The following is a 27,556-nucleotide window of genomic DNA, read 5'->3' on the forward strand; positions in this document are numbered from 1 at the left end:
TATCTTTTGAAGAATCATTGTATTATCTTTGTGCCACAACCAGATGTCAGATCATTGTTTTTTCAACAAGAGTTCGGTGAAAGAAGAGAAAATTGGATGGAAAACTTACAGGAGTATGATATTTATTTCAAACTAGTTCACACTATCAAGGGTTATGGTTTATGCCAGCTAGCAGTAGAAGAATCAAGTTCACCAGAAGATGACTCTTCTGGATGGGATACACACTAATTTCGAGTCCCTGTGGATCAGGCTATTTTTTGTTCATAATAATTTTGTCCATGCCAATTATCATCTCCAATACTTGGGTGAGAAGAGTGAATCTCTTCCTGTAAATGGCCAAGATTTGAAATAATATTTTCAATAACAGTCTAGGTTTGTGCCCTATTCTATGTACATATTTTGTTATTTTTTTATTTTTTGTCATGTTTAATATTTTGTTTTGTCTCTTCATTCATGTGAATAAGCATCCTATGTAAGTGTGTTTTTGGTTCCATTGTATGTGGAAAAATTAAAAAGCGTTTTGTCACATTGCAACATTTGGCTAACCTTCAATCCTTCTTATTAATCTTGGTTACACTTTTTTTTCAATGATGTTCTAACAAAAAATATGATCCCTGTGTAGGGAAATCATTGTGCCAAACCATGACATTCGTGTCTATTATAGAAACCTCATTTCTACAGTCGGTTCTTTATGTTTTTGTGCTCTCCACGGTGATTCAATCAAGTAGAGAAGTACAAGCATAAAATCTAAAATGAGAAAACCTATATTAGAGGTTTTATATATGCTTCTCTAAAGGAACAACCTCTTCTTCTCTCAATAAGTCAAGATCGCTCTTCCACCCCATGCAAATGTTGATGCACAATCCTATATAAAATAAATAAATATTAAAGGGTGATAGAAGAGAAAGGATTCATGCACAAGGAGGTGAAGTAAGTAACTTTGTTGAGGTGCTATCCATGCTCGTTGGTAGCGAAGCAATGCTTTTGTTATTGAAGTGGCTCCTCCAGGTTATTGTTTAAGCTTGTTAGTATCGAAGAAATACTAGATATGAAAAACTATACTATGAAAATATTAAGCTCATGAATAACGTTACCCTTCTCCTCGATTGAAATATTGTGATATGAATAGATTTATGATTATTTTCAACCAAGAAATGATGAAGGGGACTACATTTATACATGGGGTAAGTGGGAACCCAAAGTAATATGCACAATGAATCAATACTCCCTGAGGAACTAGACCCTGCATAAAATATTTGACCAAGGTAGAGAAGCTAGAATTCAACCAGTGTATCGCCAAGTGTTGTTGTTGTTGCAATACCCTCCGAAACATTTTCCTACATACAAATTTTAGAGCCTACTATGAATTTTAATGATGTCATCACAAGTATTAAGATACATCACGTGTGTTTTCTTTAAGTGATCTAGTCTTGTTTAGAATAAAATCAAAGTGCCCTCATTTAGCATGGCAAGCATTGTACATCACACATATCTAGTTTTTGTTTGTTTCAAGGGCTAACCTTGGTGCTAATGAGTCATTGTGATCATGTATACATGTATAACACTCATTCCAAAAGTATCAAGCACTATCTCACACATGTCGTCATTGTCGTTGTAAAGTGTATGTTTAGTGTCGCACTTGAGGAACTTTGTCGCAATGTCATTGCATTGAGGGAAGTATGTTGTTTATATGTTATGAGTGATCAATGTTATGTCATCAATTGTTTTAAGTGTGTGATCATGTTCAGGTTTTTTCATTGCTCACTTGACAACCCTGGTAAAAATTCCATGTAAAAGTTAATAAAGGAAAAAATAACACCAAGGTCATTGGACACACATTCCAAACTGAGTGTTGGGCAAGACATCCTAGTGTGGGTGTTCATTGGTTTATTATGGCTAAGGAAATTGGCAAAGGCAATGAAAAAGGCTTTGGAAAGGAAAAATGAAATTTTTGGCACATTAATTTATGAAAATAATGGAAATTACAAGGAAAGGAAGGTGAAAGGTAACATGTTGCATGTGAGGAGGAAAATGAAGGAAAATAATGGAAATTGAATAAAATAGAGGCCACATCGATAAAAATGATTATGAGGATCATTTCGCAAGGTTTTTCCCAAGCTTGGTTAGTGTTATGTTTTGTCAGTTCAGTTTTGGAGCTCTCTAATTATTCTCTCTCTCTCTCTCTCTCTCTCTCCCTCTCACTCTTGGACACATAGATTTTTCTTGGAGCACTTTGTAATTGGATCAAGAAAGGAAAGGAAGTCAAGAGGAAGGAAGGAGAAAGTAAGGAAGAGAAGGATAAAGCAACCACATCAGGATTATTTGTATGTATTAATTTGCATGTGTGATTTCCTTGTTAGATTTGGCATGCATGGTATTGCATGTGGTTCTTTGTTGTCATGGTTGTTGGCTAGTTGAATTGTTTATTGATTAAACAATCAAGTACCACATTAATTGTCAACCTCGGAAAGTATTTTTATTCGAAAGGCTACCGCGTACTGTATGTACTTAATTCTAAAAGCATTAAAAAGCTGTAGTATACGTGATTCTTACGCTAAGTTATCACAATACAAATAATTAATTAAGATTACAAATCTGAAAAGCAAAGTGATGGATGCTCTGTTGGCAGAGGATTAGGACCCTATCCTCCAGGTGAGGACGTTCAGCACCTGCCCCTGTAACCAGATTTCTAACACACACTGCACTCTAATTCACCGGTGAAATATCCTTGCACAACTTCAAGCAGTTAATGAAACAGAGTACTAGCAAAACGGAAATACGAGAGGTAATGCTACAAAATCCAAACAGAGTACCAGCAGAAAGAAACTATCACACACTTGACAGAAAAGTAAACGGGTGAATCTTGTGAGGAAGGTGGGCCCAGTCCCTCTCACAAGATTCCCCAGAAAACAAAGGCTAGATTAAGTGCTCATAACAATCTTCTATTCATCTGCCAAAAGATTCAAGTACAATAAAGTTCAGACTTGCTGATCTCTCTCAAAATCTCCTTTACAGATCACACAATAACCCCCCTTCTAATGTAGATGTCTCCTCTTTCTAGAGGAGACATCTATTACAATAGATTATTACAGTTCATTCAGTTAACCCATTCTATCAAAAATAAGAATTACTGAACGCCGTTACAACAGTATAATAGTATATTCTTTCTTGGGTTCTGGCTGTTACACAGCTGATAACCGACTTCAACCGTCTTCTTGGGATCCTTGTATTCCTTTATCGTTTCCCCATGCTGTTCCTAATTTAGGCAATGGTAACTGTGTTCTACCCGCTTTAGACAGCTGCGTGATCATGTCGCGTCAGCATTCTTCAGATAGTTGCCGTTTGTTATTCCCAGCTGTTGCAAAATAACCTGCTTTAGATGGTTGTTGTTGCTGACTGTAGCAACAGCGTAGTTGCTGCTTCTGGTGTTGCAGCAACTGCGTAGTTGCTGTTTCTGGTGTTGCGGAAACTGTGTAGTTGTTGTTTCTGGTGTTACAGCAACTATAAATTATAATTCCTGCAGGCTTAAGACAATTACTTGGCAACTTAGTCAGCTTTTCAAAGATAAATATAAAGATACTCACGAATATGCAATGAACAATTAAACATATAGATATGCGGAAAGTTACTTCGTACCTTGGGGAGATTAAGTCATTATGTAATCAAAGCTTACAACTTATGACTGAAAAGGATAATATTATGGCAAAAATATAAGGTCAAAATTGGTCAATTCTGAGTCCTAACATCCCCCCCAACTGAAGAGATTGCATCTCCCTATGCAATGCCTACTCTGAGTCTAAGTCGGAGTACTGGGATGAACAATGTAGATTACTGAGACAATAGTTATAGGAAGTGGCATCAAACTTCTTCCTGAATCCACAGGCAGTCTGTATTTGCCTCGATGCTGCTGCTTCTTCCCTGTTCGATAATCCAAACTGTCCTTTGTATTGTTCACCAGATAGCCATAAAAGTGGAAATCTAAATCTGTAACCCATCCAATTTTCAGCACAGTGTTGCATGCATTGAACATAATGAGGTACCCTTGAGAGTGCTACCTGCAAATTAGGTGGATTATAAGGGTGATATTCCTACCTCTCCTTGGGGCAGTTCTCCCAAAACAATTTGTTTGCCTTCACAGCCGAGGATACCTTAGTCTTTACATAATGCTGACAGTCTTTCAGGCCCATTGCTTGCAGTTGCTTAACATGGTCCTTCATTTCAGGATCGCTTACCATTCTCAGGTGTTGTGCAATAAAGGTGGCCGCGTTCTGCGGTTCAGCTCTAATCCACAGAAGACAATTTTGTTCATTATGTTGAGCTGAAGCAAAGGTGTTCTGCCATGTAAGTTGATTAGCTAAAAAGGAGATAAAGGCTCTCAGCTGTATGTCGCCAACTACAGGTACCATATTCATATTTCTTTCTTCGGACATGGCTTCATTATGGAGATAGAGCTCGCATAACAAATTTTGATCATTTTTAGGTGCCTTTGCAAAGGTTTGCATAAACTGCTCTGATGTAACTACCTGATGAGGTCTACCTTCTTTAACAACCTTTATTTGCAAAGATGTGAGTCTTTCCCTTAGAAATGTTGCATAATTAAAAGAGGGTTTCCTTGTGGCAAGTAGTCTTTGGAACAACTCAAACATCTGGGTCAATCTGGCTTTTAGTTCCTTGATCTCTTTGTACTGGGCTCTGCATTTCTCAAGTGATTCCCAGTTCTTGTATGCATGACTAAACCAGATCCCTTTTTGCTGTTGGAATGCTTTGCCTTGTGACTGCTCATAATCTCTCCACCACTCTCCCTTTAATGCTTGAAAACTATCTGTTTCTGTGCATACATCACTAACGAAGGGAAGCTCTGTTTGTGTAAAGGCATCCACAAGGATAACCTACTCTGTAGGAGTAGGCTCGGATGATCCAACATCTTTTTCTTCATTTCTGGCTAGTGTCTCTTCTTCCTGTTGTACTGATTCATTTTGTTCCATGGTGATTTGGGTGGGTTGGGGTGAGTCTGTGCCTTTTTCCTCACTTCCTTCTTCTTCTTCTGATTCCTTGGCAATTTGAATAGAGCTGGGTGAGTCCAATTTTTCTTCATTTCCTCCTGAAACTATTTCTTCTTTCTCCATAATAGTTTGGGTAGGCCGGGGTGAGTCTATACCTTTTTTCTTATTTCCTTCTATTTATTCCTCTCGTTCCATGACACTTTGAGTGGGCCGAGATGAGTCTGTGTTTTCTTCTTCATTTCCTGATTCTTGTGTAACTACTTCTTCCATAGCAATTTGGGTAGGCCGAGGTGAATCTGTATTCTCCTCTTTCTCATTCCTTGTTTCTTCCTGCATAATTTCTGGGGAACTTGCTGGTTCTTGTGTGTCAGCAAGCCCTTCTGCTTGTTCTTGCGCAATCTCTGGAGAACTTACTGGTTCTTGTGTGTCAGTAAGTTCTTCTGTTCGGACCTGTGCAGTTTCTGGGGAACTTACTGGTTCTTGTGTGTCAGTAAGCTCTTCAGTTTGGTCTTGTGCAGTTTCTGGGGAACTTACTGGTTCTTGTGTGTCAGTAAGCTCTTCAGTTTGGTCCTGCATCTTCTCTGGAGAGCCTGTTGGTTCTTGTGTGACAACAGGTTCTTCTGTCTGCACTTTTTCTAGAGAGCCTGTTGGTTCTTGTGTGACAACAGGTTCTTCTGCGTCTACCTTTTCTGGGGAGCCTGTTGGTTCTTGTGTGTCAACAAGTTCTTTTATTTCAGTAGAGGATTGTGGCATTTTCGTCTGTGTAACAACAGGCTCTTTTGTTTCATCTACAACAGTAGAGGCTTCCTTCATTGGTTCTGCCACTACCTTATATCCTGCTTGAGTATATATTTCACCACAATTGGTACACACATATTCATTATCTTTACTCTTCTCTGCTGCAGACGCTACCCGTGCTAAAACATGCAGGCAGAATTCATTCTGATATGCTTCCTTAACCCTTATTATTTCCTCCTGATAGTCCTGAATCTGAGATTTCAGAAATTCAATTTCTTCCTCTAGGGCAGGTATGGTAGGCTGGTCTTGTGGAGCAGTAGATTCCAATGGAGGCAGAGGTTGTGTTTCATCATTTTGATCAGTATTCCCCACAGGTGGTTCTTGTGTGTCACCTGGGGTAGTGGCTGTTTCTTGTGTTGTAGCCATTTGGTCACTATTACCTTGGGTGTCGGCAGCTGGTTCTTGTGTGTTAGCTGTCTTAAAATATGATGTCATGAACCTATGAACACTCTACATCTCAGCTTCCGAGGGTGAGGGAGAGGAGTTTTGAGGACTGGTGGGAGTGTGGATCCTTATAGTGATGGGCGTTGAACTGGGGGAATTAGAAGATTCAGCTGCTACCGATGACCGAGTTCTTCGCTTTGGTAGAGAAACAGGGAATTCAGGTGTTTTTCTCTTCAGGCTAGCTTTCTTTAGGATGGGGACAGTAGCCGGGGTAGCAGGTGCCTTAGCTGAAACCCTAGTTCTTCTTCTTTTCGATGGGGTTTTCTCTTCCTGCTGCCTTTTTTGTTTAAGCAGGGTAATAGGGATATTGTCATCGGAGTCATCAGTAGAAATACCAAGTATGGGAATGGAAGGATTGGTTCTTTTGGGAGATGGGGTTGTTCTCGTGGTTATTTTTACTGCTGCTTGTTCATTCTCAGCAACTTGCGGGGGTGTTTGCTGGAGTTGTTTAGGAATGTGCTCTGCTTGCTAAGGGTTTTCTAGAGGGATTTTTTCAGGCATGTCCTCCGTTTGCTGAGGAAGTTCTTCATCTTGCTGAGGTGTGTCCTCAGCTTGGTGAAGAATTTCCTCTTCTTGATGAAGAATTTCATGTTCTGGCTGTGGAATTTCTGCCTCCTGATGGGGATTAATGGGCGGTGGAGGGTTATTTAGAGCGAGGGCTCTATTAATCAGCAATTGGGCTAGGCGGTGGTGTTTTAAGGAAAGAAGTGGACGCTTTGCATTAACAGCATATCGTGACATGTTTTTGAGACAACCCAATAGATAATATGGCATGTTTATTAACTAACCATTTCTCAAATGATTTAACCGGACGAAGTTGTGTTGGTAAATTACCTGGTAACGGCCTTCGCACGTCAGATATTGCTTGACAAATTCAGTGACTTTCAGGCACAGTTGAGGTAACGACCGAAGTGCTACGCCTCTGCCTTTGGGCTCTACCTGCTCGCATGGTCGGAGAAAATCCTGCTACGCATTAAGAATCAGGTGCTTTCTGCTGAACCACCGTGTGCCATTAGCTGGTAGCCCGGTAACTTGGGCTATAATTTCCTCCGTGACTGGGATTTGAACCCCCTGGACGACAGAGAATCCTTCTGTTAAATTGCATGCAAATTCAAGGACTTGCTGCTCGTCAAAGTCCGGAAGTCTCCTGAAGTACTCTATCCATCCTGCTTGCAAGAAAATTTGATAAATCTCTGGAAAGAGTTCAAGGACTGCTGTCGTGCCAGGCTCATGTGTAATGAGGGTTCCTCCCATAGCTGCTGTTTCAGTAAATTTCAGAGTTTAGAGCAGAGCTTCCAATTTCAGTTCAGAGTAAAACGTCGCAAATGGTAACATGCCATGTTGGATTTGAAGAGTGTTTGCAGCATTATAATTGAGAGGATTGAAATGCTACCTACTGCAATAATGAAAGATTGAAATAGATGCCTAAAAAGCACAACTCGTCTAGCTATTTATTAAGATACCTTGCTTCAAAATAATTCTAATTTAACATATGTGAAATCCTAACTAACCTAAGCATGAAATCTGATCTAAACAAGCACTTAACTATTGTGCATATGAGTAAGCATAACAACCTTCTTCTTTTTGTCTTTTTGTGAAAACATGAATGCTAATCCTTCTTGGTTGAATGGCAGGTGGGATAGGTGTGGAGAGAGATGAGTGTGATTGGTCAAATGGCTTGGGAGGTAGGTAGGGGTCTTATCCTATATTCCGTGATGAATTTTTCACAAATCGGGCTCAAAACAGGCCACTACAAGTCTTCCTACAGGATGTCCTAGTTCACCTACAAGATCCCCTATTTTCCTACAAGAACAAGCCGAAAGCATAAGGAGTGATTTGGACAGTGGTATGGAGCTTAGGGAAGGTGAGCGATGGAAGGAATAAGGCAAGGAAGTGGTTGGAACTAACTTAGAACTCAAACCAAAGTCCTATGATGGTTGGATTTGCTCAACAAGAATGGCAAGTTGTCCTTGTGAAATGATAACTTGGATTGAGAACTTAGTGGCCTTTGGCAACCATGGGTGGGTATGGTTTGGATGAGGATGATGATATGAGCTCTTCCTAAAATATTGAAACTCTTGAAACATACACACATTGTTGGCATTTATCCATAAATCATTTCAAAATAAGAAGGGTTTACAACAATATAACGAAATAGAATTGGCATCATTTATTTGCCAAGTTCATGCATGGAAATGCTTGAAACCTATTATGAAAGCAACATAAAATCCAATACAAAACTTAAGATATCAGAAATGACAACCACAACCTATCTTCTAAAACTAAAAGATGATTACCTAATTAGTAGAACGCCCTAAATTTCATAAGAAACCAAAATTATGTATGTTTGCGGCTGAATGGCAGTTCTTCCTCAAACCATGGTCCCTGAAGGGAGGTCATGCGCCTCATCATTGGGTAACTATATGGACCTTAATACACCTCCAATCTTAATTAAATCAAATATTCTCATAATTCTGTACATATTTTGATTATATTTTGCTTAATGAGATGAGTAAAAGTGAGATGTTATGCCTAGTGGACTAATGTGCATTGATTGCACGTTTTTGAGAGAAAATCATGGCCATTTTGGCTAATTCAGGGAAAAAACTTGAATGAGAAAAGGAGGAGAGATTGTTGGAATCCCACTTTGAAATTCCATATTATGTTTCAAGTAGTTGGAAGTTGGAAATTGTTTGACATTTATTGGGAATTCAATATTATGTTTCAAGTAGTTGGAAGTTGGAAATTGTTTGACATTAAGGTCACTGATCTAACTCAAATTTCAGAGTACTCTGGAAATTAACCTCCTTTGTAACAATTTGGATAAATATTTGTTGCACAAATTAATTGTGCACATTGTTACCTGTGGAATCTCATTAATCTTTAGATGAAATTGTGAAGGAAAGGGAAAAACATAAAAAATCATTGAGGCCTTATCCTACAATGCTCCCCCTAGCAACAACACCAAAATGTAGGAAAGTATAAATGCAAGATTTACACCAACATTTAATTTGTCAATCCGGGTAAGTAAACTTAGAGGCGTAGTACAATATATGCCAGAATATGACCTTGGGGATCTATTAAATAAAAACCAAGCTCTTGCAAGAAATTCAAAAGGAGCATCATTTAGGAAAAATAAACAAGCCTCTTCAAAGAAAATTAAACGCACTCTGGGAATCTATTTCTGGATCCTCTTCTGGGTTGAGTTAACTCCTGCAGTAAGTCTTCCTTAGTTGTCCACAGGATAAAGGAATGTACACCCCATTCAAAAGAAGTGATTCAAGAAATAAGGAATGAAAAACATCTTAAAAATTGCTACTATGTTCCAAGCATGAAACTAGAAATCACACAACAACTGCATTCCAACTAATATAAGGAAATAATCGATTGCTTTAAAAAGTTTCAAGATAATAATACATTGCTTCTCTTAAAGGAAATTCAATTTTTAGTTGTAAGATAAATATGCTATAAGAACCAATATATAATTTGTGTTATTTACCCTGATCTTACTAAATACTTCCTTATAATATATACAACATTTAACTATAATGAAGAATTCTGTGAGCATTTTGTCAACAAGATTCACAATCTTTTCTTATGTTAATCCAAGAATCTGCTTGCAAAAGTGCAACAATAAATGCGTTTCTGAAAAAGTGTAGGAATCTGTCTCACATAATATTCAAAGGAAATCATGAATACATGTTAATTTAAGTTAACCAGAATTCTTTCTCAGCAATTATTTCACCATTGCATTCTAGAAATAAACTTTTTTATGCAGCAATGAGATCACGGTAAATCTTTGTAAGAATAAATAAGAGATGTAGTTAAAACATTCACTGTTTACTTTAGTTCAGCCCTTATGAAAATACATCCAAAAGCGTTGATATTAAGCTTAAACAACCAAAGTAATCAAATAAATATTTTGGAATAAAATTGGAAATGAAATGACTAAAGGAAGAGCTATGAAATGAAATTACAAAATTATCTAAGATGACACTCACACCAAGAAAACTAAAATGCAGGAAAAGAAAGTTAAGACAATTGGGGCAACGGACTGGCTGGTGGGCCCAGCTCGTTGCCCTTGCAACAATTTAAATCATAGGCTTTAAAACATTTAGGAGAAATAAAACTCAGAAGCGATTGCCAAATAAACTCATTTTAGAGTAGAAACCAAAATTCTAAGTTAAATGTCGAAGAAGTTCATTGCAGGAGTCTTGTTACAAATTCATAAAACAATGTTGTGTTGGTTGTAGTTATCCCCTCCATGGATCATCCCACTAGTGCGCAACTCCTCCCTTCTTACACAGCAAGATCGATTCCCTCCTCCTACAAAGAAAAATGATTTACACCATACAATTTGCTAAATACAAAAACCCCAACCTTCACACCTACGTGGCTTCTTCCTTTTATAATGTTATTTCATGATAATTTTGGCTCTATTCCTTAGCAAACAACATGGGGATTGAATCCAAACTGATATTCATCAATAAAATATCAATAGAACCATTTACCCATTGAAGGAATGAAGATATGGTAGGAATTTCCCAAATTTTGTCGTTTTCTACAATTCTCGAAAAATCGATTTTTTTAACAAAATGCCTCCAAAGAACCCTGCGTATCTTCTTAACCAACGAATTTCAGAAAACTGTTTGGATAAAATATATCTTGTTACATTTTTAACAATAACCTCTCTCATAATTTTCTGGTTCACAACCATTGCCTCAAAAATCGTGCCCTAAAATGACTGTTTGAAATCTTAGATGCTAAGATTTTGGAAAAACAATCTACTTTTAGAAAACTGCCTCAAAGACCATTATGTAACTTTTATACCATTACTAATTTTAGAAAAAAATTTGAGGCTTTTTCAATTTGATATACTGGGACCAAAACCCATGTTTTATAATTTCTCTATTCTCGTTCACCTGCATGGAAAACGTCACAGAACTTGGTAGTTTGGAAACTGCTGTGAATTTGGGGCTGAGGAATTAATTATTGCCTAAACATAAATCCGTATGACCTGGGTGTATCTTATATTATGTGGAAGTGTTCAAACAATATTTTGAACAAAAACCTCTTTCATATTTCCCTAGAGATGTGTCAATGTATGAAAGCCCCAAATTAGTGCAGGCATGTTGGTGGAGGCATATTGGTGCAGGCACAACTAGTATAGGAAATGTTATTATAGGAATGTTAGCACCTGCCACAAAATAGCTCGACATTAATTACATTTTCACATTAAATTAACAAAACAAGAAGAGTTCACAGATCAACAATTGTCAGCTCTAAATGCCTCTAGATAATAACTTAATAATTCACTAAATTAATAATAATGATTATAGACACTTAGTACAATTTTTCAGTTAAATCATGAAAATTTGGAGAAAATGGAGGCTCAACATCTATGATAATTTTCTTAGCTTTGAACTCACCTTTCTTGTATTTAGTCTTCGTAGCAGCAGGTGAATTTGAAGGAGACTCCACCACTCTTCTCTTCACATAGTCCATGGCATCATGCTTTTCCCAAGTCAAGTCCAAAGTCATATTCCATGCATGATAGTCAAATTTTTCCTTGAGCTTATCCTCAGATTTGAAGTAAAATGTAGTAGCCATTAGTCCAATAGTCTTTTCCAACGGATCTCTCTTAGTGATTTGTTTTTCTCACTCTTGATTGGGGTTTGTCTTCACCTGGGCATCGATACCATGTTAATTTTAGTTAACAATGGTATGTTATATGCTTAGAAAAATTACTTCAGTATTCCTTTTGCAACCCAATGAAATTTTCAATTTAGCTTTCCAATAACAATCACATCAATCACATTCATAGTAAAAGTAGATAGAACATGAAACAAGATGAAAAAGACAAGCCAAGACAAGAGGACACCAGATTTGATGGATGATAGGGAAAAAATAAAATGTGGGGAAAACCCTTTGAAAAAATCTTATTATTATTACATCAAATGTTCAATAGAGAGAGAGTAAAAAAGTAGAAATTGACTTTCCAAATCAAATTCAAAACAACACGGAGAATTATGTAGTGAACTGTAGTCAAACTTTAGCCTAACGATAAAGTCAAAGATGGCCAATGAAGTTGTCAAACTTTCCTCCTTGATCTTGGTGAACTTCAATTAAATTAAACATTCCTTTTTTATCAATATCAACCCAAAACAATCTAGTCAATTGATTTAAAGGAGAGAGAGAATTTGTTGTAATTTTTTGCGGTCAAAGTTGTAGTCAGCACTAATCAAACTAACCATATCTTATCAAATTTTGTGCCCAGAAATGAAGGCTAAAGAAATAAAAATATCTATCCAAAAATTGTAGTCAAAACATGTCAAAGAGTCCCTAGTCAATGCTAGTAAAACCTAGTTAGCTCCTGAAATTTTCAGCCTTATAATTCAGCTGAGAAATGTGTCATTGCCATAGGGAGAGAGAAGTTGGCTAATAGTTGTATGAACCAATGAGAGGAGAGGAAAGAATGTGTGTTTGATGATGATTCCAAATGAGGTGAGATGTCACTTGTATTTATACAACTCTTTGAGGGTGAAGATTCGTGTCAATTAGGCTTGATGAGCCTACATTATGATGTGGCCAACCTAAAAAGATTTCCCATATGTGGGCCTAAATTCAAAAACACACTTCTTCTTGTCCAAATTGGATGATATTTATATCAATTTTGGTCCTCTCTAAGAGAGGAATTTAATTCAATCATCATCTCCATCAAATGAGATGTCCCAAGGTGTATTATGGTCCTAGTTTCCAATTTTAACAAAATACCATCAACTTATAATACCTGGTCTGTTGTAGCTTACTTTGGGCCTATAGGTACTATAGTGGCTAGTGGTATATGTGACTTATTGTCTCCATTCCCATAAGATAGTGCTTTCACTTCTTCAAAACATGCATCAGGGCATAATGATCCTTGTTGTAGGTAGGATAGTTAAGAACATCCCCATGAAGCAATTATGAATGGTAGCATACAAGCCTCCCTTTGTGCATCAAGACTATTCCCATAACATACCCTCTCACATCTCTCTCCTCCTCAATGATTTGTTGCAAGCTTGAGAATTCCAAAATTGGTGCTCGATTGATCTTCTTATTTAGCTCCTTGAAAGCCATCTTTTAACCCTTTCCCCACTGGAAACTCTTCCCACTTGCTATTATGGCATGGAGTATTGTTTCTACCACTGAAAATGAGGCTATGAATTTCCTCAAGTACTCTGTTTCCCCAATGAAACTCTTAACCAAAAAAATATTAGTAGGCATTGTCCATTTCATGATGGCCTCCATATTGGGAGGATCTATGTGTTGAAAATAGCAACAAGAAATGCTAAAAATAGAAGTGCTAAAAATAGCATTGCTATAAATAGCAGTTCAGGTACCAGAGTTGGACATAGAAACAAGGAATGAAAAATGGAAGTGCTAAAAATAACACTGCTATAAATAGCATTTCGGGATAGATTCCAATTTTAGTTAGTCCCTGAACTAAAATTGAGAAGTAAAATTCGAATTTAACCTTAGCAGATGTTTGTAAAATAATTAATTAATTCATCTTGAGCTAATTAGTTGTAGAAAATCAAACATGAAGTCTATTTGGGGACATGAACCAGTTTATCCATTGATTGAGGAATTTATCCATCAATTAAAGAGATAAGGATGAGTTGAAATTAGTTGGCTCAGTTAACTGAGTCAAGTATAGTTAGATTAGCTCAAATAGTTTGTTGAATTAATTATGAGTTCAGTTAGTTAATGCATCCATGCATGTAACTGTTGCACTTCAGATAACTAAATATTCTAACATAAATAACTCATGCATGTCAGTTCAGTCAGAGACCCAGTTGAGATCAGAGGAAGGGATAGTGTACTATCAATTGGAGGATTTTTCCTATATAGGAAACTCATCCATGCAGAAGGATTCATCTCCTTCAGGTTTTTGCAGTTATTTCTGAGTCAAGTGAGTAGTGTGAGGTGGGAATTCACACAAGTGGAAGCATTGGGCCCCAGGAAAAACTGCGCAAGGAAATAGGAGGCTTGGAGGGAAGAGGAGAAGGTTGTGAGAGCCTTTGACTATCTATGAGTAGTGTTGTTGGATTGCAGAGAGAGTAGGATAGCTTGTGAGCTAATTCTTTTTGTAACTTGAACATATTTCCACTTGTATGATAGTACAAACATTGGAGTTTTAGGCTGAGGCTTTCCCCGGGTTATTCTTCTGTGTTCATGTGTGATTTATTTCTCATTCTCTGTTATATGTGTTCTATTTGATCTTGGTCAAATTCGATTAAGCTTCCGCCAGTTTGTTGTAGAAGTAGATCTTTTATTTTGCTTTAGTATATTGCATTATCAGGTGATCTACAGTGGGAATTTCTACATGGTATCAGACCCAAGGTGATCAAAGAGAAGAACATTATATAATAAGGGAAAAATTTGCAGTTTGAGGTTCCTGAATATAGAAATTGAGTTCTTATCACATCTCATTTTCACCAATGGCGTTCAATGGTTTAACACTCAAGTATGCCCTTGATGGCAGCTCGAATTATAGCCTAGAAGGATCGCATGGAAGAAATATTAGAGGATAACAGTCTAAATGGCTTCATGTATCAAGAAGTCCCCAAGCCAGTAGCATCTAATGCAGCAGAATTGGCAAAATGAAAGAAATGTGTGGCTAGAGCAAGGAGAATCATTCTAGAGGGAGTTCGAGACCACATAGTCTCGAGTCTCCATGGGAAGGAGACACCATTTTCTATGTGGAAATCATTGAAAGATCTATAACAGAAGAGCAGCAATTAGAGGAAGCTGGCACTGAAAGATCGATTGTCTTAACCATACAAGAAATATATATATGGAACCACTTGTTACAAATGTTTCACATTGTTCCCTCATTCTTATGTATTTTTGTGACAACCTCAAGTTAAAAGTTCATGTAATAAAAGTTAATAAAGGAAAAATAAGACCAAGACCATGGGACACATATTCCAAGCTGAATGTTGGGCAACATATCCAAGTGGGAAGCACTTTTTGTGTTTAAGGCTAAGGAGAAATTGGCAAAGGAAATGGAAAATCCTTTGAAAGGGTAAAGAGGCATCAATTGGCATATTTGTTTATGAAAATAAAGGAAATTAGGGGAAAATGGAGGTGAAAGGTCATAGCTTTCATGTGACGAGGAAATTGAAGGAAAATAGAGGGAGAATGAAGAAATTAGAGGCATCAAGGATACAAATGCATCAAAGCATCAGTTGGTATCCTTTGGTTAGTTTAGTTTTAGAGTTAGAATCAAAGAGGAAAAGAGCACCAAGAGAAGAAGGAAAGAAAGCAATCAAGCAAAGGAAGGATAAGGAAAGATAAGGAAAGCAAAGGAAAGTAAAGGAAAGAAAGGATCACTCAAGGAAATTTTGGATTAGGCAACTTCAGCAGGAATACTTGTAGGTAACATATTGCATGTATGGTTTCCTAGTTGGTTTTGGCATGCATGGCATATTCATGTGTGTATTTTGGTTTCTTTGTTGTTGGTGGCATGGATTTTGCCTAGTTTTGACAGTGGTATCAACTTTGCCTTGCCATTTCTAGATAGCCATGGTGTGATGAGATTCTTTCTTAGTTGAGCTATATATTTCTAGAAGGTTTTGGATCATGGTAGGTTGGTCTCACGAAAATCCCAATGGTTAAGGGTGGGGATGGTTTTCTTTGGGAAACCCTCAAGAGGTGAGTGGAGACTGGAAAATTTCTTAATTTATGGTGAAGGAATTATGAGGCATCCAAGCTTGGTGTGGATTTGTGATCTCGACACTGGTTTAGGTGACAACGTAGTATGGTGAGGGTGGAGGTGGTTTAACCTCTCAATTCCCTTTGTTGTTTATGGATGGTTTTATCCCATGAGATCCCACATTCATGCTTGGAATATGGCACGGGGGTGATTGGCTAAAAGAAATTTTTGGTTCAACTCAATCTATGGTTAGGTGGTACGTGGAAGTCCCTAGCTTGGTTGGATTTTGCATATGGGTAATAAAAGTTAAGTTCCTATTATTTTGATGAGTAAATGTACTTGTTATTATGTGGCTTACATTTTTGTTCTATAATTGTTATTTATTTGGTTATATGTTGGTTATAAGCATGGTTAATTGATAAATCTAAGTATAGACTGTATCACATTTCACTCAATGAATGTATTTTTAATGAATGTATGACCTAACTAGTGTTATGAAAGCTATTGTGAGAAGGCATAAACTATTCTTGTTAAATCTCAGATAAGTTTTCAGATCCTTATGTTCAAATATGCATTCATGACTTGTGGGTTGCATGTTCACCATGTGTTTGATGAAATTTCAATCCTGGTTGGGAGGGGTCAGGTCAAGTCCTGGTTCAAGTTTTGGTTTATAAACTTTTTTTCTATGTCATTTATCATTTATGGAAGTTTCAGTGAGTTATGGTCAGAGGCCTGAGTCACAGCCCTGAAAACGTGGCTCAAAATTAGTGGTCGCTAGGATAGAATTGAATGGAAAAGTCCATTGTTGCATGGAGGTAGGTTTATCAATGTGATTGGAGGGCTAAAATCACTTGCATGCCTTGGAAATGGAGTGGTTGGGGCTCTAGATTAGTGAAAAGAAAAGTTATCTCAGGGGTTGGAAACCTGGAGGGGTTGGGTTGCTCCTAGAGGTCCTATAACACTTGAGGGAAGTCAGTAAAGTCTTAACCTATTGAATTCATTTTGTTAAGGTCATATAGGAGGTTGAGTCTTATCATAGTGACCCTCAGATCATGTTTACCCCAATAAATCGATGAAAGTCAGTAAATGTGGGAGGAGGGAGTTACAGGGTGGTATTAGAGTAGGTTGTGCTCTCTTTGGTTAAAGTCTAATGTTTTCATGGTTATGGTTATCATGCATGGAGATATGGTGTACAGTTGGTATGGTCATGCATGATGTTGTTATATTGTTGTGATTATGATTATATATGTATCACGCTAATGTGGATCGATCTTGCAGATGAGATAAGCCTCCCCTAAACATAAATGAGGTATGGATTTAATTTTGGTATCTATTTGGTTTATCTCATATGGCGTACTTGCAGGAAGAAGAGAATCAAATATGATGAGCGAAATGGTAGACTACAGTTCACGTGACTCTCCTTACAGATCAATTGGGAAGAAAGGAGGAAAGCATTCTCCTTGTCTATCATATACATTGAGGAGTTTGACAGCAGAGATCGAAAGTTGCAAAGAAGACAATGATAGGTTGGTTGAGGCTCAGGAAATACTTGCAAGGGCTCAGGAGAAGCAAGTAGAGGTCAATGTAATGATTCTTCATAGCTTGTCATGGTTGCAAAGACAAGGAAAGTTGAGGATATCTACACAAACACTGGTTACACTATTCAAAAATTTGGAGTTCATTTATTCAACCAAATTCAAAGAATCCTAAGAAGTTGTATCCTAAAAGGAATGGTCCTAAACCAAACAAGGGTCCTAAGCAATTTCAGCCTCAAAATGAAAAATCATTTCAACAAAATGATAAGACAAATAAAAACAAAGGGAAGAAGACTGATAGACATTGCAACTTTTGTAATCCAGATGGCCACTTAGAATCCAAATTCTTTATGAAGATGGAAGCCTTGGAAGCAGCAATGAAGAAGCATGACATCCATTTGGAGCACTCTTCAACTTCAAATTAATCTTCAGGAATAGCACTTTTTGCATGTGGTTGTCAAGCATCTCGGTTTGGCTATGCACTAAATGTATCTTCTTCTTCTCATTCTCATGAGTGGCTCATTGATTCTGGAGCTTCTTATCACATGGCCAAAAACAAAGCCATGTTTTATTCTTTAAATGATTGTAACACCAAAAATATATATGTTGGTGATGATAGATCTCTTAATGTTGTAGGGACTGGAACTGTTCATATAAACAATGGTCAATTTAATGATGTATTATGTGTTCCAACCTTATCCTGCAACCTCCTATCTGTATATCAGATAACTCATTCAGGTGAAGGTAAATTCATTGAATTTTCAGCTCACATTGTTGTAATTAAGGACTTAAGAGATCCTAGACAGATTTTAGCTACTGGAATTGCTGATGATTGTACAAGGTTGTATAAGTTTCACAACTTTGGGTCATCAAATCTTCCCTCAGTATTTGTTGCTCATAATGATGAAGTGAGCAAACTTTGGCATGAGCGATTTGGTCACTTAAACTATCTCTCCCTTCAGAATCTATGTAAAGAAAATATGGTGACAGGTCTTCCAATGGTATCTTACAGAGATGGTGCTTGTTCCGGATGTGTACTCAGAAGACATCATCAGGATAGTTTTGAAAAATGTGCCTCCTGGCATGCCTCAGCCCCTTTACATCTTGTGCATAGTGATTCATGTGGTCCACTTCCAGTTGTTTCATTCTCTGGCTACAAGTATTTCTTAACTTTCATTGATGATTTCTCTAGACGCACTTGGGTATACTTCGTAAAACTCAAGAGTGAAGTATTTTACATATTCTTGGCCTTTAAGGCCTTTGTTGAAAAACAATCTGGACATCAAATTCTTAAGCTAAGATCTGATAATGGCGGAGAATATGTTAACGAAAAATTCATCAACTTCTGCACTGAGAATGGAATTCAAATGCAACATATTGTTCCATATACTCCACAAAAAAATGGTGTAGCTGAAAGGAGGAATCGCACCTTAAAGGAAATGGCTAATTGTATGCTTCAATCTAAAGGACTTGGTCTTAATTTTTGGGCAGATGTAATTAACCATGCAAATTACATAATAAATCACACTCCTACTAAGGTTTTAAAGAATATCACTCCAGAAGAAGCATGGAGCTCAATTGAACCAGACGTAAGTCACTTTTGTGTTTTTGGAAGTGAAGCATGGGCCCATATCCCAGATGAGAAACATAAAGCTTTAGAACGTAAGAGTGAAAAATGTATTTTTGTTGTATATTCTGAAGATGTCAAAGGATATAGACTTATTCCACTTAAGTCCAAAAATGTTATCATTAGAAGAGATGTAAAGTTTGTTGAAAATATATCGGCCTACGAGCCTAGTTCGGTGGATGTGCCACCTCTCCCTATCTCTTATACTTTTGAAAATACTTCTTCTTCAGATGATGAAAGCGAGGATGAAAATTCTCCCCCACCTTCTTAGGATCCTCCTTCAGCTCCTCAGCTTCCAAAATGGGTCCGTGCTACTCGGGATGCAGCAGGTGATCTTGTCGGTGATCTTACAGATCAATGACATACACGTTCTTAGTTCGATAGAGCCTCTTCTTTACTGGCTCAAGATTCAGCGAATTATGATCCTGACACCTTTGCAAAAGCTTCAGGCCATCCAGATTGGGATGCAGCTATGAATGAAGAATATCCTTCATTATTGCCAAATGATACATGGGATCTTGTTCCTCTACCAAAGGGACGAAAACTTGTTAGATGCAAATGGGTTTACAAAACCAAGTATCGACCAGATGGGAACGTTGATAAACATAAAGCTCGTCTTGTTGCTAAGGGCTTTTCACAAGTTGAAGGCATTGACTATACCAAAACCTTCTCCCCTGTTGCGAAAATGAACTTTGTCCGCCTTGTTCTTTCCCTTGCTGCCTCTTTCAAATGGGAAGTCCATCAGATGGATGTTAAATCCGCCTTCTTGCATGGGGACTTGCATGAAGAAATCTATATGGAACAACCTATTGGCTTTATACAAATAGACTCTAGCCTTGTATGTCGGCTTAAGAAATCCCTTTATGGTCTCAAGCAAGCTCCTTGGGCTTGGTATGCCAAAATGGATAGCTTTCTTTTAGAATATGGCTTTTCTAGGTGTCATTCTGACAATATTGTCTACACCAAGAAAGTGGGCAAGTCTCTTATCATTCTTGTTCTTTATGTTGATGATCTTATCCTCATTGGTAGTTATCCCAACCTTATAAACCATGTGAAGTCCAACCTTAAAAAGAAGTTTGAAATGACAGACTTAGGACACTTGCATTATTTTCTTGGTCTTCAAGTCTTGCAATCCAAGGAAGGTATTTCAATTTCCTAGTCCAAGTTTGCCTGTGATCTTCTATACCATTTTCACATGGAAGACTATAAGCCAACCCCTTCTCCCTTTCAGTCTGGAGTCAAAATTTTAGTCACTTGCACTTCCCCTGAAGTTGATGCTACCTTATACCGTCAACTTGTAGGAAAGCTTTTGTATCTAACCCATACTCATCTTGACCTTTCCTTTGTCATTGGCCTTGTTGCTCGGTTTATGCAAAACCCACATGAAAGTCATTGGAAAGTAGCTAAAAGAATACTTCGTTATTTTCAAGGTATAGTTCGGTTTGGGATTCATTACAGTGCCGAAGCATCTCCTCTATTGGTTGGTTTCACTGATTCTGATTGGGCTAGTGACTCTGATGATCAGAAGTCTACTGCAGGTTATGTGTTCACTCTTGGTTCAGGACCTATTACATGGGCTTGCAAGAAACAAGGTGCCATTTCTCTTTCTTCAGCAAAAGCAGAGTATCATGGTGCCATAGAAGCTAGTAAGGAAGCCTTGTGGCTTCGCTAGATCCTCTCAGAGTTTGGCTTTCAGCAGCAACAGCCGACTGCACTTTGGTGTAATAATCAAAGTGCCATTCAACTATGCAAAGATCCCGTCCAACATCAACACATCAAACACATTGAACTGTACATGCACTTCATCAGAAATATCATTCACGACCATGTTCTTCAAGTGCAATATTTTTCAACAGATGATCAAGTTGCAGACATCTTTACAAAGGCTTTCACATAGGAGAATTTTACTAACTTTGATTTATGGTTGGAGTTCAGGAAGTTGTCACTAAGGTGGGATAGGCTCTAGTGCCTCCTTCCTTCTCCTATTGTGTCATATTTGTAAATCCTTCAATCCTATCCCAAGTTGTTCTTAAGGGGGGATGTTAGGATATTTCGACACATAGGAAATAGTTAAGTATAACTTGGTCTAGTATAGAGTTATGTAAAGTGTGTTTATTTACTATGTACATTTTGTAACTTACAATCTGATGGTCACGATATGTAGTGATCTGACGGTTCATCCTCTCCTCGATATTACTGACACTTGATCCGTGGCTTAAGAACCGATTGGTCCATGATCTCTATTTAAAGAGCATGGAGGGTCATTTGTAGGGTAACCGTTCATGAGAGAAGTTCCTTTTATTAATATATTGCCTGAAGTGGCCACGTTGGCTCAGGCCATGGACTGTTTCCCTCTTTGAGGGTTTTAACCACGTCAAAATACTAGTGTATTGATCTGTGATCTGTTTGTGAGTGGTGTCCTTTAGTGTTCTCTCTGAGGAACTTACCCTGTAAATTCCTACAGGTAGAAGATGTTTTGCAATGCACAAGGTTGCTAGCTAAAATTCACCTTCATCATGCTTAAATCTTATGTTTCATAGTGCAGGAGGAACTATCAAAGGAAAGAGGACATTCACAAAAATTTTGTATTACTTTGGGTATTTACCCTAAAAGGTTCTATTTGATTTTAGGTCTAAATACCAGAGCTTATTCACTAATTTCCCCTCATTTCACTAGACCCCCACATACTTATTTTCTAATTTCCCCTCATTATCCCTTCATTACTCATAAACACACTTTCCATTCATTTTGACCTTTTATCCCTTTGTTTCACACATTTCCCTGCACCTCACCCTTCAAAAAATCATTTCCCCTTCCCAATACCCCTTTCCCTAGTGTGAAACACATTTCCGTCACAAATATACTTTCCCCCCATATTAATTTCCCTTTACCCCTTAAAAACCCACAAAAAACCCTTTATCCTAAGTTTTTCCTAAACTCCCGCTTTATAAATCCCCTAAGTTATAATTTCCTTACACCCCTTTTTAACCCACCAAGCCTTGGTGTATAGTTAAAAACCCCACAATATAAACCATGGTCCCCTCCTTTATTTAACCGCTTCTTGTATGAAAAACCCATCATTACTTGTTAATTAATTACAATTCATTTTAATTAAACCCCAGGCCCCACTCACCACTTTCCAACTCCCTCCACGCAATTTCATCGCGCAATATCCCTCCGATCTCCCACCTTTGGATCCAACGACACACATCAATATCATGCAGAGTCATCGTCCGATAGTTAACAGCCCAAGAGCACGCGAGATTCACAGTTTTGGCTGACTGCTATTTGGCTATGTGGCGACACTAGGTTATATTGCGTGCTCATAGAAAATACCACCCACCATCCAAAAGTCGTGCAATATTGCATAAAACCACCTCCCCACGTAAAATGAAACCACCCATTATTCATTTATTAATCCCGTGCCCAAATTTAACCACTCTTAGGTTAAAACCAAAAAAAGCCCTCTTAGGAGGACTAGCTTCAACTGTCTCCTCCTGCCCGAAAGCCTCCTCCGATTGCTTCACTATGTATCCCTGGAAGCCCTATCATCCATTTTTGTGTGGTAAACCATCTATCCACACCTGCACAATGTGAAAAATCATAGAGTTTTTACAATATTAAATTCCACCATTCCCTTACCTCTATTTAAAATGAATAAATGAAAAGCCTTTTCCAAATAGAATTGATCCATCCACAGTCCAGAATCCATCCAAAAACATCTTATTTCAATAAATCCATTGATTTCCCTCCCCCCAGACCTATGCTTTATTAATGATTGTTTTATTTTGCAGGTGATTAGCGGAACGGGAGCTTGGACAAACAATTTTGATACTAGTTCCAAAACATGTTTACTCCAAGATTCGCAAGGAAATGTATTCAAAGGCTTTATTCAAAAAGAAAAGACAATTATCACAAAGCAAGAAGAAATAATTTACATAGAGGCAGTAATGGTTAAAACAGAGATAAATCCCATAAAATAAAACAAAAAAATATATATGTAGAATCCATCTTTTTACCCCTTACTTCACAAAACCCTTATATTAATTTCTCCCTGCAAGCCTATACTATCACTTCCCCTTGCAAAGTCAACCAATGGCCCACCTCACATTGAGAATTAAACCCCCTTTTTTATTTTCCTCGAGATTTGCAAAAACAAATGAATGGTTAAAATTCCATATCGCACGCTCAACTCATCCAACACTTAAGACTCAAAAAGCACTCGAGATTAGTGGGTTTCCCAACCCATCCTTTTACTACGTAGTAGCCTCATGCTATATCACGTCCTTTGAAAAAATACCACCCACCATTCAAAAGCGATGCAATAAACCATTAATTGTTTTGGTTTTAAATATTAACGCCATAAGGCATCTGCATTTGAAATGAACTTTTTTCTGAGCTTCGTTGTCATTCTTATAGACCATCAGATTAAGTTTTAGATGATTAAAATGTTTCCCTCCATTGATCTCATAACTGACTCCTCTTTACCCTACTCCTTACCTTCCGTTTATCTCATAACGAACTCCTTACTCTCCATTGATCTCTTAACTGACTCCTTTTCAGTTGTGTCCTAACTACCCTCACTTCATTATTATTGCTCATTCTCCCTATTCATTTCTGTGTGTTCAAATCAAATCTAAATTGGTTGCAGCTGTTACATTATTGCCTTTCACATGCCAATCACATACTCCATTTCTACGGCCCATCACAACAATGACGGCATCTCAACTGTGTTAATTTCCAGCCTGGGAGACTCGAACGACATCTCAACTGTGTCAATTTCCAACCTCAGAGACTCTTTAAGAATGTAAGGTAGAATTTGATTACATCTTTCAGGCCATGAAATTGTATTTTCAATGTTTGTTACTACTCGCTAGATTATCAACAGAGATCCAACTCCGGCTCCCAGCGCAGAACCGCTCTATGAAGATCAGTGTGATGATTGAACAATGGTTTTTTTCCTGATACACACTGTGCAGATAGATGATGTAAAGCATTCCGCACCAACAAAGCTGGTCCTCCACTTCACTGGGGCCATCAATAAACTCGACACTTTTGGTGGTCACACTGTGACAGTGTATGTTCCCAATCATTTTTTTCCTTCGCTTTCATGGGTTTCTACTGAAAATTAGAAGTATGCCACTTTTAACAGACCTTCAATTTTGGTAACAGGGAAATAATGCATGCCATGTGGAAACCTAAAAAATTTAAGGCAATTTACATGCTGGCAACTTTGTATGTCTTTACTCTGACTCTACCCCCTTTGCAATATCAGTTTACTAGGCTTCTGGAGACACACTATTGGATCACACAAATTCCCTTTCCTTGCTTCCCACGACTTGGCAGTCATTATAATGCTCATTCAAAAGGTCTGAAACAACAATCTCCATTATAATTTCTTTGTTGTTGTAGTATCCGAAGCATAAATGAGAGTTTCGAAATTTGAAATGGTTGCAATTCATTACCTTCGAGTTCGCATGCACCCCCTTATACTTTGTGTGGGAAAAGGTTATCGGAATGCACGATACAAAGAGCATTGTGAAGTGTGCATTGGCGAGGCTGTTCGTGGTGATTCCCATATGGTTTATTGTAATCATTTCCCCTTCTTCAGGACTATCAACACTATAGGAGGTTCTCTCCTACCCAGCTTTACAATCTACTTTATACCTTCCATGGCTCACATTTTAACTTATAGGACAACTTTGGCGAGAAAGGTATGAATATTTACACATTTTATAATACTCAGTAATAATTTCTTTAAAGTGAAACATTTAATGATATCTATATATTGATAATTTTAATTTTTTTTATAAGTTTTGAATTTATATATGACCATCTTAGATGCAGTTTGACTCTAGATTTATGTAGTCATGAGAGGGATTCTTTTTTTTCAAACTTATTTTTTTGATTTATCTAGCCTTGAGAGAGCATGGAATCTTTTATATGAACTTATTGTTTGATAAGAAATTTTGAAGAAATGTTAACAACTTAGAAATTTTCTTAATTTAATCATTGTGGGTGCTTGATAAATCCCGATATAAAATAAAATTAAGTTGATTTTATTAATTATTATTATTATTATTATTATTTTTAAATATTATTTTAATTTTAACATTAATGTAATTTTATTGATTCAAAATGTTTATATAGTGTAAGCTTATAATATCTCTTCCATAATATAATTTTGTAATATTGATATAAAAGAAAATTAGGTTGATTTAATTAATTATTATTAATATTATTTTTTAAATATTATTTTAATTTTAACTTTAATTTAATTTTATTGATTCAAAATGTTTATATAATATAAAATAATTTTGTAACATTTTCTCAGTATTAAATTAGAAAGTGGTTTGTCTTTCAAATTAGAAAAAGGCTTTCCATTCAATTAAAATAATTAATATAGAAAGTGGTTTGTCTTCCAAATTAGAAAAAGACTTTCCATTCAATTAAAATAATTAATATATCACTTAAAATCAATCTGAATAATAAAAAAATTGAACATTTTTTTTTTTAAATTAGAACGTGGTTTGCCTTTCAAATTAGAAAAAGACTTTCCATTCAATTAAAATAATTAATATAGAAAGTGGTTTGCCTTCTAAATTAAAAAAATACTTTCCATTCAATTAAAATAATTAATATAGAAAGTGGTTTGTCTTCGAAATTAGAAAAAGACTTTCCATTCAATTAAAATAATTTAGATCCCGGATCCGGGTGTCTGACGGTAGTATAGGTACGTGGATTGCTGTTTGGATGGGCATGTGGTTGATCTTTACTGCCACTCAACCTCTCACAGCTCTAGTCATAACTTCCCTCGTGCTCCTGATTAATGATGCTTTAATGAGGCCAGTACATCCTCTTTTGCTGGTTAATTTCTTGATCATGGCGCTTTCAGCTAGCCACAATTGCATTCCTCCCTTTTGCTTTGGCTCCTCCTTCACAAATGCAGCGGTTTGCTCTCGAACTTTCTCAAGAGTAAACTGGGCTTTGGTTCGTTGGAGGAACTTCTGGCTTTGCCCTCAAGTTACCCTCTATTTCCCCTGCTCTTTTTCTAGCCACTCGTTTGTTGCTCTCCCTTTCAGCCTTATGAGCTGAAGCAAAGTTTGTTCTCATCCCTAACTGCTTCCATTGTTTACCAAGTTGCCCGAACCACCCTGCTCGTCTAGCTATGCCGAAACTTCGATAGCGGATGAGATACAGGAGAGGCAGCTCCCGAGGGCAAATTGGATGCCAGGCCTTCTCTTCCACGTCGAAATCCTCAACTTCCTGCTCGAACTTCCACACAGATAGGTACTTAGCTGCTCGGAGTGGTCGGGGTAGAGGCAGAGGATTGCAAATTGTAGCACCGAGCTCCTTCCAATCCATGACTAACGTCGCTCGGTTACAATTCCCCTGTAGTCATGGCACTTTCTCCTTTATGGCCATGGTCACCATCGAGCTCAATGAGCTTAATTCAGGTCAGAAGGCTGGTTCCCTCAGGGCGACTACGGATAGGCCAGCGAAAGACAGACTAGGCTGCATCCAGACGAACCTCGAACAAAGAAAAGCTTTAGGCTCTGGCAAAACCAAAGCTTCTCAAAGCATGAATAATCCCCCTCCTGATGTTTAAACAGGTTAGTTCTTTTTGGTTTTCCTGGAATTCAACAAGCTCGAGAAGGTTCACTTACAACCTTCCTAGATATCATGATATATGCATTAGCTCAAATTGCCAGTTTCTCATGCGAAAGGGGCATTCTGCCAGCCTTCAGTTTTCAGTTTCGGTTGCAGTCACAGTTACTTTTGTTATCAGTAATGGGTTGTCGCATAGTTGGTCACAGCTATTTGGTCTAGTTCTATTGTTTTGGTTGTCGCATAGCCCCGGTTTAATTCTCAGTTCCATGAACAACTATGGGGTTTTCCGGATTTTTGCTCTAGTCATGTTCAGGCTCTCTACAGCTCTTGAGGGCAATACTCAGCTGGGTTTTCGCATACTAATATGCTATGCTTGTAATCATGCCGCATTTTTGGGCTAGCACTATGAGGCCATGGCCTTGATGTAAATTATCTTTGTATTAATATAGAAGTAGTCATATTCAGAAAAAAAAATTTAAAATAATTTAGAAAGTGGTTTTCCTTTCAAATTAGAAAAAGACTTCCCATTCTATTAAAATAGTTAATATAGAAAGTGGTTTGTCTTCCAAATTAGAAAAATACGTTCCATTCAATTAAAATAATTAATATATCACTTAAAATCAATTTGAATCATAAAAAAATCAAACAATTTTTTTTTTTAAATTTGAAAGTGGTTTCCCTTTCAAATTAGAAAAAGACTTTCCATTCAATTAAAATAATTAATAGAGAAAGTGGTTTGCCTTCCAAATAATTAATATAGAAAGTGGTTTGCCTTCCAAATTAGAAAAAGACTTTCCATTCAATTAAAATAATTAATATACAAAGTGGTTTGCCTCCCAAA

At 37.3% G+C, this 27,556-nt stretch overlaps 1 pseudogene; it reads left to right on the forward strand.

Annotated features, from left to right (window-relative positions):
* Positions 1 to 6,321: 6,321 nt before the first annotated feature.
* Positions 6,322 to 27,556, forward strand: part of LOC149183215 (auxin transporter-like protein 4) — a 48,902-nt pseudogene continuing 27,667 nt past the window's right edge.

This window comes from Pinus tabuliformis, chromosome 3_2, assembly GCF_031772625.1.
Source record: "Pinus tabuliformis cultivar Carrire ecotype Pingquan chromosome 3_2, CPIR1, whole genome shotgun sequence".
Taxonomy (NCBI): Eukaryota; Viridiplantae; Streptophyta; class Pinopsida; order Pinales; family Pinaceae; genus Pinus; species Pinus tabuliformis.